This window comes from Cibotium barometz, chromosome 65 (assembly GCF_041138505.1).
Source record: "Cibotium barometz isolate CiBa-2024 chromosome 65, ASM4113850v1, whole genome shotgun sequence".
NCBI lineage: Eukaryota > Viridiplantae > Streptophyta > Polypodiopsida > Cyatheales > Cibotiaceae > Cibotium > Cibotium barometz.
In genome coordinates, this window is record NC_141110.1 from 14,678,530 (window position 1) to 14,691,462 (window position 12,933).

The window sequence follows — 12,933 nt, forward strand, 5'->3', positions numbered from 1 at the left end:
AATTTTCATGCATAGAAGTATGCATAAAGGAAAAATTTTTATATCAAAAGTGTTACTTTTATCATATTGGATTTCATGCATATAGGTATGCATAAAAGATATTCTTTTTATACTAAAAGTGTGATTTTCCTCATAAATGGATTTTATGCTTAACTTAGATGCATAAGAGAAATTCTTTTATTCTAAAAGTGTAATTCCCTACCAAATTGAAATTATGCATAAGAAGATGCATAAAAGATTGATTTTAATTTCGAAAGTGTTAGTCTCCTTAAATGGAATTTATGTATAAATAAATGTGTAGAGAAATCTTATATCAAATATAAGAATTCTCTTTTTAAAAAAAGATATGAAATGTGATAAGATGTGATAAGAGGTGTATGAGATGTGATAAGAATTGATAAGATGCGTATGGAAAGTGATAGGATGTGATAAGAGGTGTATGAGATGTGATAAGAATTGATAAGATGCGTATGGAAAGTGATAGGATGTGATAAGAGGTGTATGAGATGTGATAAGAATTGATAAGATGCGTATGGAAAGTGATAGGATGTGATAAGAGGTGTATGAGATGTAAAAAGATGTGATAAGATGTGTATGAGATGTGATAAGATTTGATAAGATGCGTATGGAAAGTGATAGGATGTGATAAGAGGTGTATGAGATGTAAAAAGATGTGATAAGATGTGTATGAGATGTGATAGAATGTGTTAAGATGATTTAGGATGTGTTAAGATGTATATGGGATGTGTTAGGACGAGAATGGATGTAATATGGTTGTATGAATGTGATGTGGATGTATACATGTAGATGTATATGTATAAATGTGAATGTTGATGTGGATGTGGATGTATGGATGTAGATACGGATGTGTATGTATACATGTAGATGTATATGTATGAATGTGAATGTGGATGTGGATGTGGATGTATGGATGTAGATACGGATGTGTATGTATGTATGTGGATGTGTATGTATGAATGAGGATGTGAAAATGGATGTATACATGTAGATGTAGATGTATATGTATGAATGTGAATGTGGATGTGGATGTGGATGTATAGATGTAGATACGGATGTGGATGTATGTATGTGAATGTGGATGTATGAATGAGGATGCGAAAATGGATGTATGCATGTGAATGTGGATGTATGAATATGAATGTGGATGTGTGGATGTGGAAATGGAGGTATGGATGTATGAATGTGGATGTGGATGTATGCATGTAGATACGTATGTATGAATGTGAAATTGGATGTATGATGTGGACGTACGAACATGGATATATATGTAGAATAATGAATATGAAGGTGTATGTGAGATAATGTGTAGTCTATATGAGTGAATGGATGAGAACGAGTACACATTGAATGGAATGTGGAATAAGTAATGTGGTCCGAGAGTGGATAATATGGAAAGACAAGAGTTCGTTATAGAAACTGTATTTGTGACTGTTTGTAAATGACTGTTTTATGTCAAGAATGCTGGAGAAGCATTTTGACCGTCTTGAGGATTAAGGTCATGAAGACTGAACTGATAAAGTTGCAACTGCTGACGGAGAGTCAATGGAGGACGTCTCGCGTAGCAAGGTCGATCGAGGTCTTGACCAGCCTCGGCTCGATTTAAATGGTGAGCTTCCGGTACGGTGGATGAGGGACCAAGGAAGCGGCCTATGAGTGAAGCGCTAGGTCACCTGCGAAGGATCCTAGAGGGTGCTGACCATACGGTGCTCGGGCTCTGGGTCTCCGAAGATACCCACACGTGCGTCGTGGAAGATATTGGAATAAGGAGTAAGAGTTGTTTTCTGAAACCGGGCATGGATCTGGTTGATTGACCTTGCTGGTCCTCAACAGATGAGTCCATGGCTCTTTTATATGGATCTGTGGGTTGATCTTGCTGATCTTCCACGGAGACTCCATTCTATTATATGAATATATTGCCGGTTACTATGAGCTAGGAACCATGGAAAAGGCCCCTGAGAGAACAGGTGGTGAGCGTTTTGGTTGCCAATGATGCCATAAGTATACCGATGAAAGAATGACTGGAAATAAGGATTCAACCAGAGACTTTGAGGATTGTCATCAGTGACATAATGGTTTTATTAAAGGATTGTTTTAAAACTAGTTGATGCTAAGAAAAAGGCAATTTCATATTGGGTGTGTAAGTGGTATGACTAGTTTTATGTTTGCATGAACTTCCGGCTAGGGGGCCTTGGAACTCTTTTCCTTGGTACCCGGGACAAAACCTAACCAAATTCCAAATTGGATCCCATCACTACAGTGGTTGGGCGGTTGGCTAACCCATGGGATCGGATGGGGTTAGGCTGGACTGATGGATCCGTAAATCGAGATTTAATTTCTATTATTACGATAGATGAAGTAAATCCCGGATAGAAATTGTTCTATGGATAGGAATCAACGGCTGTGCCTCTTGATGGGGAAAAAAGCGTTGATCCCAATGATCCAAGTGCAAGTTCTTCCTTGATTTGACCAAGTACCGTTAAAGGTGCAGTCAGATCAGTTTGATCAGTAATGATCTTGACTACGTTAGAGTAAAGAGTTATCCTGGGGTGGAATCGCCCGTGCTTTCCGGGTAAAGGAAGTTTTTCCGGTTTCGGTTTTGGACAAACCGACGGATTAGTCTCTTGTCCGGATATCCGTGGGCGAGGCCCCGAGTGTGGGACCCCTGTCCCGCGCGAGAAGTGCTACTTCCGCTGCTAGTACCCCGAATCCGTTGCGCGGTGGAAACAGGGATCTTACAGGCTCTCTAGCGTTACTGAGGGGCGCAATGCGGCAGCTGCAGGTACGTAGTGAGGAGGTGCTGTTGTGCAGAAGTGATGGGCTAGAGAAGCCGGTGGGCTTTGGAACGCAGCTGGTCAGCGCAGAGGTGGTGTGAGCCTCCCCGTGTGAAAAGGTGAGCAAGGCGTGTGAAGGCGAGTGGGCAGCCGACAGGCTGGTGTAAAGAGGAGCCGCCAGCAGATGGTTAGCAGATAGGGAAGCCGACTGTGTGCAGGTGAGCGTGTGTAGAGGTCGCCTATGGCAAGGTCAGGCGCAGCTACTGTGTGGACAAGCGCTGACCTGTGGGCTGAAGGGCTGCCAGCGTATACCCTCCAGAAGCTGGTCGAAGGTGGCGAAGTCGGCAGCTACAGATAGAAAAAGGTGAGAAGGTCGCGTTGAACAGTGGGGGTTCCCAGGCGCAGCTGCAGTTTCAAGCCAGAGGGTGCGCGGCTGGAAGACAGAGCAAAAGGGGCTCTCTTGGGCGGTGGAGGAACGCAGTGTAGCTGCTGCAGGTGTATGAAGCTGAGAAGCCTTGTATGACGAGGGCTGACGGGCAGCAGAGACGGATGGGGCCTCCCGTGTGAAAAGGCGAGCGAAGGCTGGTGAAGAGGCGAGTGGACGCCAACGTGAGGTGACGGGCTGTAGTTGGCGCAGCTGCAAGACAAGCGCAGTAGGGCCGTCGTCTGGTGAGTTGTAGCAGAGACGGGTGGAGCCTCCCGTGTGAAGGGGGTGTGGAGAGTGGAGGGCAACTATGAAGCAGCGTGGAGGCGCTTTGGAGCCCGCCAGCGTAGCTGCAGCAAGGTGATGTGCAGAGAGATGGGCTGATAGAGGCCAGAGGGGCTCTCTGGGCGCAACAGCTGGGAGCATGGAGCGCAGCTGAAGAGAGAGGCGCCTGGGGCGCAGCCGCTTCGGAGATAGAGAGTGGACGATCGCGTGTGTTCTGGTGGCTGGTGGCAGCTTAGCGTGGGCAGACATGGTTGAGGTCGCCAGTGGAAGCTGAAAGCGGAGCAAGAGAGAAGCCGCTGCAGCGACGCTAGCTTTGGATTGTAGAGGGGCTACGTGTGACTGAAGAGTGGTCGCCAGGAAGAGAAATCGCCAGAGAGTCACGAAGGTGTGAGTCGTGTGGTTGCAGAGGTGAGTAGCCGAGGTGGTTGCCTGGCGAGTCGGCGGTCGGAAAAGGGAGAAGTAACCAAAGGGCTGAGAGAAGGGCTGAAGTAGAGCAGTGGTGGCCGGTGGGCAACTGGAGACTGTAAAGATGGCCACCCTGGGGTACGAGAACTGGTGAGTGTGGAGGACACACACAGAGAGACAGGTGGGCTAGTGATTGGAACAGCAGAGAGGGCTGCTGTTTGGAAAGGACTGAGGAAGATGTGGCTTGGGCTAGATATCTGGTGATGCTGTGTTGAGCAGTGGTTCGTGGTGAAGAGGATTGTGCAAGGCTCTGGTGGTTGGTGAAGCTGCTGGTCACGACATACAGAGAGTGGGAGCTGCTGAGTGAAGGTTAGCTGGTGTGGGCGCCTTCTGGAGAGAGTAGCTGGTCTTGTGTGGGCGATGATTGCAGGCAGTGCGTGGATGCTGACCAGAGAGGGAGCCTTGGGTTTTTGTGTGTGTTGGATGAAGAAGTGGTGCTGATGTGTGGGCTGGAGACAGTGGGGCTCGCCTACGACAATTGGCAGGTAGCAGCAGACAGAGAGTAGCCAGGCTACAGAGGAAGTGAAGAAGGGTTGCTGGTGTGGGCGCCCTCTGGAGATTACAGGGACCGGGAGACAGAGGCTTGGTCGTCAGACGCAAGGGTGTATTCCCTTGGCAGTAAATCCTGGCCAGAGTCCTGGTCTTTGGTGTATTTGCTGAGTTTGTATATGGTTGATGCTGTATATGTTTTTTGTTGAAAGATCATCTGTTTGTTGTGGTTCTGAGCTGTCTTATGGTGTGGGTGGGTGGCGAATGTTGAGAGAGTGTTCCAGCTGGTGGCTGGTGGTGCCCCGTTCGCGGTAGTGTTTCCAAGTTTGGGAGGTGGAAGAGCTATAGAGGCAGGTCTTTCTTTCTTTTTTTCACCTCACACCAACCACCTTCTCTTTTCGCGCCCACTGGTTGTCACTACACCTCTGAGGCAATTCCCCTAGCGGTCACTGTCTCTAGTTGTCCAGCCACTGTAAAAAAATCTAGCCTCACCATCCTTCGCTAGCCGCCAGCCAGCTCTGCGCTGCATCTCTCTCCACAAAGTCACCAGCCACTTTGCCTCCCCTAGTCGCCGCCTCCAGTGCCCGACGTTGTGAGGTGAAAAAAAGAAAAAAGAACCTGCCTCTATAGCCCTTCACCTCCCAAACTTGGATACAACAACACGAACGGGGGCACCACCAGCCACCGACTGGAACACTTTCCACAATTCACCACCCACCCACACCAGAAAGATAGCTCAAAACCACGATAGACAGTTGATCATTTAGCATAAACACACACAACATCAACCACACTGTACAAACTCAGTAATTCCCCACCAGCAACCCTCACTTCACTTCCTCTGCCATCAGCCCTCAACCCTTATGGTATCGGCCCTTCTCACCTGTCTTTAGCACTACCAGCCACCTCTGCAGCTGCTTTACGTGCCAGTGACCCTTGAGACGGCTTCCAACTCTGCACTGCACTCTATGCTCTCTCCCTGGTCAGCATCCACTCTCTGCCTGCAGTCTCGTCGCCCACACAAAACCAGCCACTTCTCACTTCAGAGGGCGCCCACACCAGCTACCCTCAACTTCAGCAGCTCTCACTCTCTGTGTGTCGTGACCAGCAGCTTCGCCAACCACATAGCCTTTGCAGCTTCTCTTCAGCACCAACACCAACTGCTCAACGCAGCATCACCTTCTCTTGCATCCAGCCTAACTCTTATCGCTATCCTCTCCTCTACAGCTATCACCAGACAAGACCTTCCACAAGGCGACGGCCACCTTTCTTTTCCAGCTCTGCACAGCCGCGAGCCCAGCTCCAAAAACGGCAACCTTCACTTACTCGAGGTCTGTGTCTGTAGAATCCCCAGCCCTGCTCTGCCCACTCCAGGGGCCGCCCCAGCAGCCCACTTGTCTTCAGCAACTGTGCGCAAGACCTCCTTGCTGACTCCCCTCTACAGTACCTGCGGCTCTCCCTCCAGAGGCGGCAACTCCCCACCTCATCTCGCCTCTCTGCAGAGCTGCACTCCAGAGCCCCAGCAGCTCTTCCACTGTCACAAGATCGCCAGCTATCTTCCCGTCCGTCCCCGCTTTATCACCCGCTAGGCCGCCTTACTATACAAGGCGGCCCCTTCATCCACCGCTGCGCCTTCGCTCCAGGCCAGTCTTCACAAGACGGCTCCTCACGCTGCTCGCCTCTCTTCTCTAGCGCCTCCGCAAGGCGATTCACTCCTTCTACTCGGCGACCCAAAACTTCGAGGCGGCCATCTCTCCTTTCTTCACGCCTTCGCCACCTTCTAGATGACGTGCTGGGCAGCCAAAAAGAACCTCCACGTGGCTCCAATATTATTGGCCACTTGTATATTATATATTCTTTTATTTATTTTTAAAGCTCAATAATTGCCACCACACTATAATGGCTCCATCCTTCTCCTCATATTTCAGGTTAACACGCCGCGCCAGACCTTCCAAAACAAGAGCTATCCACAAGCTCGTAATCAGCAGCATCACTTACCAAAACCCGACCATTTCCCATGCTCCAAAGGCGGCCTCTCTTCCGAATGAGTCAGTGCCCTGCATTTGGTAACCACCCGCACACCATACCTCTGCTATAAAACTTCTAAATCTCCAGCATCTGCTCCGAAAAAAAAACACGTGCATATAGCAGCTCACTGCAAAACCACCCACTCTGTACATTTGCCAGGGCATTCAGGGCAAAGTTTATTTACAAACCAAGCATCCCATATGTACACAGACCCAAAACGCCTTTCAAAAAAACACCTAACATACTTTGCCCAACCCCTAGCCTGCTGAATATTCATTTATGATCAGCAGCAAAAAGCATATGACCACGTTTCCCTCCATCAATTTTTGAGCATCATACAATGTAACCAACACATCTCTATTCCATGTGATCAAAGAAATACTGTCATCTTCCACAGGCATAGTTTGCCATCCCACTTCCTACATCGATACATAAGAACTTCTGGAAACAAAGCTTCTGACATAAATACCATCCTGCCTCATCTCAACTCCAAAATCACTGATACAGCCAACATCAATATCAGAGAACCAGTGAAGCAACTCCTGCGCTGAGGGTAAAAACTGATGAAAGCTTCATCAAGAAAAACTTGTTGTGCCATAACACTTTCTTGTCCATCCACATAAGAAGCATCACCATCAAAACCAACCACTACAGGCAAAACACACTCCCCTTCAAAAGGCACCATTGCCAAAGCATCCACCTCAGTTCCTGTATGCTCATCTTTATCAAGGCCAATAAGAAATTCATCTATCAGAGCATCCATAGTCTCATCCATAGCATCAATATCATTCATAGACTTGTGGTGTTGCTCTTCCTTCATAGCATCAATTCTGGTCGTGGCTTTCTTAACATTAATGCACATCTGATCATCTAGCTCCAATTGAGGTTCATCATCTTGCAGACTTTCTATATCCCACTCATCCCACAAGGGTTCATCACTCAAAGACTTTAAAGCATACTCTTTCACATCACATGCATACCTTTGCTCATGATTCACTTGTGCCTCCTCGCATTCTTCCTGTATGGCCTCTTCTTGTCGGGAAACCTCATCACCAAGCACTTCCTCATCAATAACCAGGGCATCCATGTCTGCATCCTCCTCACTGGATGAAGTGTCATCTGTTCCCTCACTAGTAGTGGTGCTACTAGTCGTATCATCAACACTCGAATCAGCTTCACTTTCCTCTTCATCATGAACAGGCTTCTGGTTATCCATATTAAACTGCTTTTTATCCCCTCTCCTGTCATACAGAGTAATGACCCCTTTCCTCCAATCTTGAATAGCCTTCACCGCTCTGAGCCATGGTCTTCCCAGAATGATGGGGAATGCACCCATTCCTGCTGGCATAACATGACAATCCACAAGCACCTTTACATCAAAAGCCTGCAATTCTAACTCTTTAATCATACCTAAGCATTTGACCTTCTGGTGATTGGCCAGCCGAATACGGAATCCAGATGCTTCAGTAAAATTAAGACCAAGCCTCTCCACAGCTGCTAATGTGATTACACAAATTTGTGCACCAGCATCTATGTATGCCTCTCCCAGATTCTTCCCTTTGTACCATACATTCACCACAGGACATATATCAGGCAACTCCTGAACAGATAAAACAGTCACTATCCCTTTAGCAGGCTCCTTCTCTCTCGGATTCACAAGTCTTTTCCACTGATGCTTCAATTTGGAAGCTAACTCTATCAATTGCCCAAAAGTAATATTAGCTTTCCTTCCAGCCATGTCCTCCTGTAAATTGTAGCTATCCTGCCCAACCCCCAGTGAAAAATCAGTCACAAGAAACTTCCGACGAGACTTCCGCTTCTGCTTGACCTTTACATCCCCTCCTTCCTTCACTTTACCTTTCTTCTTACTGGGCCCTGCAGCATCCCTGCTTTCCCTTTCCTGTGGCATCCGTTTCCCCAAAGGCATCACATCTGCTTCTGCTTCCTTCGTCTTCTCAAGGGTGACCACAACTATCACCTTAGTTTTACCCTTCTCTTCATTTGTCAATCCACTGGTCCCTGCTTCACCTTTAATTTCAATTCCATAATTTCACCTTTAATTTCAATTCCATAATCATTTGCCCTATTGGGAATCTGAGAGGGTAAGGGATACATATCACCCCCCATTCGCTCAGGCTTATCACAGTCTGTACTTAGATGTCCAAGTTCACCACAATTCCGGCATGTAGGAATAAACCGTCTACCCCTGCCAAAACCACGGCCACTTCCATAGCCTGTCTGACCTTCAACCCTTTCCTGATTATAACCTCTACCTCGGCCACGTCCACCACCTGTGTTCTCCATCATCTTTAGACTCAGATTCTTCATACAATCCACCATTTGCCTCATGTCTTGTTGAAGCTCTTCATCAGAAGCTCTATCAGCTATAGGTACCACCTTTATCCCCTATGGTATGGCATTATTCACTTGAACTTCTGTCGGTTGCACTCTTTCCAACACGGTTCTCATCGGTATCGCTTCTACCCTTCTCATTTCAGGCCTCACTGCCACTGGAACCATCCCCAGCTAGTTCATCCGTTGCAATTTCCAATCCTTTGATTTAGCAATCTCCACTGCATCCTCATAAGATCTGGGCTTCTTTAATTCAACCTTCCCATCGAATGCCTCCCTTTAATCCTACAATAAAACGATCCTTCTTCATCATGTCCGAAGGTACCTAATCTTCCCCCAAAGCCCTACACAAAGTCTCCCACAGCAAAGAGAATTTCTTTACATAATCCTGAATTGGCTCCAATTCGCCCTGTATCAATCCCCGCACTTCATGCCAAACTCTATCTGGATCCTCAACCTTCTTGAACCTGTTCAAAAGAGCAGTCTTCAATCCATCCTCAGTCATTGGAATGCGTGGCTCAGCAACCCTCAATGACTCCTCATAAGCTCTGTACCAAATCCTTGCATCCCTCTTCAAGCAGATATTCAACAACCGCAATACATGTGCCGGCTCATTGATGTGATTGCTTATGCATGCAACCTCCATCCTTTCCAGAAAATCTTCCACATCTTCATTAGGAACACCAAAAAACTCTGGATACGACATCATTTCTATCCCCAAGCTTCACCTTCAAATCCCAAGAAAAACACTGGAAACACCTTCCTTCAATCTCTTACTCTGGGGCATACACCCTCGTAAGAGAAATCCCTGAGCTATCCTCAGTGGGGGCACCAGAAGAATGTGAGGTGAAAAAAGAAAAAAGAACCTGCCTCTATAGCCCTTCACCTCCCAAACTTGGATACAATAATACGAACGGGGGCACCACCAGCCCCACCGGCTGGAACACTTTCCACAATTCACCACCCACCCACACCTGAAAGATAGCTCAAAACCACGATAGACAGTTGATCATTCAGCATAAACACACACAGCATCAACCACACTGTACAAACTCAGTAATTCCACCAAAAACCAGGACTTTGGCCAGGATTTACTGCCAAGGGAATTCACCCTTGCGTCTGACAACCAAGCCTCTGTCTCTCGGTTTTTGCTTCTCTTCAGAGGGCGCCCCAGCAGCAACCCTCACTTCACTTCCTCTGCCATCAGCCCTCGACCCTTATGGTACCGGCCCTTCTCACCTGTCTTCAGCACTACCAGCCACCTCTGCAGCTGCTTTACGTGCCAGTGACCCTTCAGACAGCTTCCAACTCTACAGTGCACTCTAGGCTCTCTCCTTGGTCAGCATCCACTCTCTACCTGCAGTCGTCGCCCACACAAAACCAGCCACTTCTCACTTCAGAGGGCACCCACACCAGCTACCCTCAACTTCAGCAGCTCTCACTCTCTGTGTGTCGTGACCAGTAGCTTCGCCAACCACAGAGCCTCTGCAGCTTCTCTTCAGCACCAACACCAACTGCTCAACGCAGCATCACCTTCTCTTGCATCCAGCCCAACTCTTATCGTCGCTGTCCTCTCCTCTGCAGCTATCACCAGACAAGACCATCCACAAGGCGACGGCCACCTTTCTTTTCTAGCTCTGCACAGCCCGCGAGCCCAGCTCCAAACGGCAAGAGGTCTGTGTCTACAGAATCCCCAGTCCTGCTCTGTCCACTCCAGGGGCCGCCCCAGCAGCCCACTTGTCTTCAACAAAATGTGCGCAAGACCTCCTTGCCTACTCCCCTCTATAGTACCTGCGGCTCTCCCTCCAGGCGGCAACTCCCCACCTCGTCTCGCCTCTCTGCACTCTAGAGCCCCAGCAGCCCACTTGTCTTTAGCAAACTGTGCGCAAGACCTCCTTGCCGACTCCCCTCTACAGTACCTGCAGCTCTCCCTCCAGGCGGCAACTCCCCACCTCGTCTCGCCTCTTTGCAACTCCCCACCTCGTCTCGCCTCTCTGCAGCTGCACTCTAGAGCCCCAGCAGCTCTTCCACTGTCACAAGATCACCAGCTATCTTCCCGTCTGTCCCCGCTTTATCACTCACCAGGCCTTACTATACAAGGCGGCCCCTTCATCCACCGCTGCGCCTTCGCTCCAGGCCAATGTTCACAAGGCGGCTCCTCACGCTGCTCGCCTCTCTTCTCTAGTGCCTCCGCAAGGCGATTCACTCCTTCTACTCGGCGAACCAAAACTTTGAGGTGAAAAGATGCAGGGGGGAAGAGAGCTTGAGCTCTTACAAGCACACACACACACTCACAAAACCCTAGTAGAGAACACACAAGGTGAGAGGCTGAAAATCTTCTTCTTCTCTACTCAACACTCAACACACCATATACAAGATAAGAGTACACATAATATGAAAGGTACTCAACCAATACATACACGGGTTCTCTATAGTGTGAACCCGACTAAATGAGCTGGCGCTATAACTATGCCAGTCTCTAGAATGGCTGTCACACAGCCTGTCATCCCACTGGCCGCATATCTCCCATGATCTCACCAACCATGCCAGTGGTGTAAGTGTGGGGCCTATTCCCCAGGCGGGTCATCAGTGTCCACCACCTCACTAGACGAGCTCGATATCTCAACACTCCCCCTCGAGCTTAACTCCATCTCATGTACACCAAGCGAAGCCCTGAATCTACGGAGCTTCTCTGTACCCAATGCTTTGGTGAAGATGTCAGCTACCTGATCCTCTGTGGTGCTGACATAAACAAGGTCAAGATCTCCTGCCAAGACCTTCTCTCTAACGAAGTGGTAGTGGACCTCTATGTGCTTCGTACGAGCATGAAAGACTGGGTTCCTGGCCAACTGTATACTACTAATGTTGTCATAGAAAATGACTTGTCTATCCACTGATAGACCCAAATCTGCAAGTAGCTTTCTCAACCAAGCTACCTCACATGCTGCCATAGCAGCTCCTCTGTACTCGGCCTCTGTAGTACTGGATAGAGCAACCGTAGGCTGCTTCTTGCTGCTCCAAGTCGCAGTAGCACTCCCCAAAGAAAACATGAAGCCACTTGGTAGATCTTCTATCTGAGATACTACCAGCCCAATCAGCATCTGTGTACCCATGTACACATATCTCTATCCCAGTCTCATAGAATAGTCCACAATGCAAAGTAGACTTCACATACCTCAGTATGCGTCTCATTGCATCCAAATGCGGTTTCCGTGGAACCTGCATAAATTGACTCACCAACCCAACAGCATAGCTCAAATCTGGTCTGGTGATCGTCATGTAGATCAAACTTCCTACTATGCGTCTGTACATAGTAGGATCCTCCAAGATCTCTCCTGAATCTGCACTCAACTTGCCATTCTGATCCAATGGCACGGAAATAGGCTTACAGCCTGTCATACCATACTTGGACAACATGTCCAAGTCATACTGTCTCTGCAGTAATCCAATACCATGTGGTGACCTAACCACCTCAATGCCCAAGAAATATCTGAGCTCTCCCAGATCCTTCATCTCAAACTTCTGTCTAAGCAAAATCTTTACATCAAAGATCTCTGCATCATGGTCCCCCGTAATGATCAAGTCATCTACATAGATGACAACAAGCACAACTCCTCTATCACCATGTCTCACATACAATGAGAAATTTGCATTGGCTACATGAAAGCCAATAGTGACAAGATATTCAGAAATCTTGTCAGACCATGCTCTTGGTGCTTGTTTTAAGCCATACAAGGCTTTCTTCAACCTGCAAACATGCTCGGGGTGACCCACATCCTCATAACCAGGTGGCTGCAACATATACACCTCTTCTTGCAAATCCCCATGCAAGAATGCATTCTTTACATCCATCTGATGTAAAGACCATTGCTTTGACGCAACCCCTGCTATCACAACTCTCACCGTTGCCATCTTGGCAACTGGGCTGAAATTTTCCTCATAATCAATCCCATATGTCTGCGCATATCCTTTGGCTACCAATCTAGCCTTGTACCTGTTTATGCTTCCATCACTATTATGTTTAACTTTGTACACCCACTTGCATCCAATGGCTTTCTTGCCTTCAGGCAATTGCACTAAATCCCAAGTCTCATTTCC